The sequence below is a fragment of the Xiphophorus couchianus genome, chromosome 6 (assembly GCF_001444195.1).
Source record: "Xiphophorus couchianus chromosome 6, X_couchianus-1.0, whole genome shotgun sequence".
Taxonomy (NCBI): domain Eukaryota; kingdom Metazoa; phylum Chordata; class Actinopteri; order Cyprinodontiformes; family Poeciliidae; genus Xiphophorus; species Xiphophorus couchianus.
In genome coordinates, this window is record NC_040233.1 from 13,218,917 (window position 1) to 13,221,280 (window position 2,364).

The window sequence follows — 2,364 nt, forward strand, 5'->3', positions numbered from 1 at the left end:
CATCGCTCGGACAATGCACTGCAGTCCGAGTGATTATGTCTAAATGACTCTATGACTGAACATTTCCTCTATCCCAATACAGAGAAATAGAAGTCATTGTTTATGGTTCCCAAAAGTCAAGATTAGAAATTAAAAACTACACTCAATGGGGTAAAGACTAAGATGCATGCAAAAATCTGAGCTGTTATTATGGACTTAGAGCTAAACAAAATGTCTGGCACCTGCTGCTCACCCAAAATGCTGATGCCAGGGTGAAGGTGGGTGGATGCTGATCTCTGTCCAGTTTTTGGTGGGTAGAGCAGCTTTTAGGGAATAGAAACTCTGGAGGAGGCTGAGGTAGCCTTCAGCCTGTGAGAGTTCCTTAACCTCAGAGCTCTTCTTCATCAACTCGGAGATTTTCTGTTCCAGGTCTTTGATGAAGACTTCATCCTGTCTCTCTGTAGTTTTCTGTTTCTCTTCTATCTCGTTTATTAGCTCCTCTAAGGCTTTCTCAACAGACACCTTCAGAGCAGTGAAGACCTGAACACCTTCTGTTTTATCTCCATCTGCAGCATCTTTACAATTTTTATAGCCTCTTTGATCGCTTGAACTTTCAGTCTATTAATCTGGATTTTCTTCTTAAGTTCAGGTTCCATCTTTTTCAACTCTACCCTAACTGCTTCATATTGGTGGCTAAGAGGGACAAACTGGTGACTCTTGTGGACTAAAACCGAGCAGAGGCAGCAGATGCATGTCTGGTCAGTCTTGCAGAACAGTTCTAGAGTTTTATCATGCTTCTTACACAACATTTCTTCTAGATTTTCCACAGGCTCCATCAGCTGATGTTTCTTCAGTCTTGGCGCTGTCAGATGAGGCTCTAGGTGAGTCTCACAGTAGAAGAGCAGACACACCAGGCAGGATTTTAGGGCTTTCAGTTTGGTTTCAGAGCACAGGTCACAGGGAATTTCTCCTGGTTTGGCAGCTTGTTGCTCTGAGTTACTGCCACAGGCACTGAGCAACCATCTCACGGATGTAGGTGTTGATTTCTAGCTCAGGTCTTGCACCAAAGTCCCTCTTACACAGTGGACACTCAGAACAGTGATTTACATCCCAATGCTGGGTAATGCAGTTCTTGCAGAAATTGTGTCCACATGGTGTGGTGAGTGGATCTTTAAACAGATCCAAACAGATGGAGCACAGAAACTGCTCTTCAGAGAGGAGACAGCTTGCAGACGACATGCTTGCAGTCTGAGTGATTAAGAAAAAAATGCTGATATTAATGAATTGACGATACGCAAAAATATATATTACAAATATATCTAGACCACACTGTTAAAAAAATATGATTTTTGGAGTTGACACTGACTAATTTCAAGTTTTGCAGCTGAGCAAAACGTTTTGTGCAAGGCTGCAAAACACTGAGTTCCTTAAAATTGGTTATTCTGGATTCTCTGCTTCATGGTATTTTAAGTCTTTCATTCACTCCTTTACCATTGACATTATTAGAATATTATATTATGTAAAACACCTCAAGTAATTCTGCTGTTTAAAGCTCCATATTGTTACAATAAAAGTATTTTTTCTTTTTTTGCAGCTATTTAGTTTCTTATTGTGAAACAGCTAAAATATGGATCAATAAACAGTTCTAAGAAGCTGAAATACAATCACACACTTCATCTACTTTACTCCCGACCGCTCTACATTAGTTACCTTCATCAGTGTATTTGTGTGTAAATCAGCCTGTTTTTGTTGTAATCAGAATCACAGTAAAAACAACAGGACATGATCAGAGTGCCACTAATAATTAGTATCAATGGATATTCAATCAACCAATCAATGTGATGATAAGGACTCACCAAAGTCTGTTGAACAAAACCTGATGGACACCATTGGATCTTTTCACAGACAGAAAGACACACCTGAATTTGCTGCTGCTTCTTTCACAATTTTAAGTTTCATTTCTGGAGTCAGAACTGTTGCCCCTCCTATCATTTACAGAATTCTCATGCAACTGCAAAGCTATGAGATGAGTAACAGCCACATAATAGTGAGAGGGAGAGCTGCGATGGTAACTTAGAATAGAATGTTAATTAAATCTGATTTTGACTCCCCAGTACACTGGAAAAAACTGCCATTATACCTTTGTCTCTTTAAAAGCTGCTGCCAGTGGAACAAGAATAGTTAAAGGCTCCCATGCTACTACACAACTGACCATATTTCAAAGTTAAAGCTATAAGTAGAACCCCTGGAAATAATAGCCTATGATATTTCCATTCACAATCATAATTTCAACTTATGTATTTTGTCTTGGCAAAGTTCTCATTAATGAACCATTTAAAGACTTTTTGGATGTATTTCCTCAATGAAATTCTCACTTGGAAGAAA

The 2,364-nt window shown here is 39.1% G+C and overlaps 1 pseudogene; it reads right to left on the reverse strand.

Annotated features, from left to right (window-relative positions):
* Window positions 1-228: 228 nt before the first annotated feature.
* Window positions 229-1,218, reverse strand: LOC114146243 (E3 ubiquitin-protein ligase TRIM47-like; annotated as a pseudogene).
* Window positions 1,219-2,364: the final 1,146 nt, after the last annotated feature.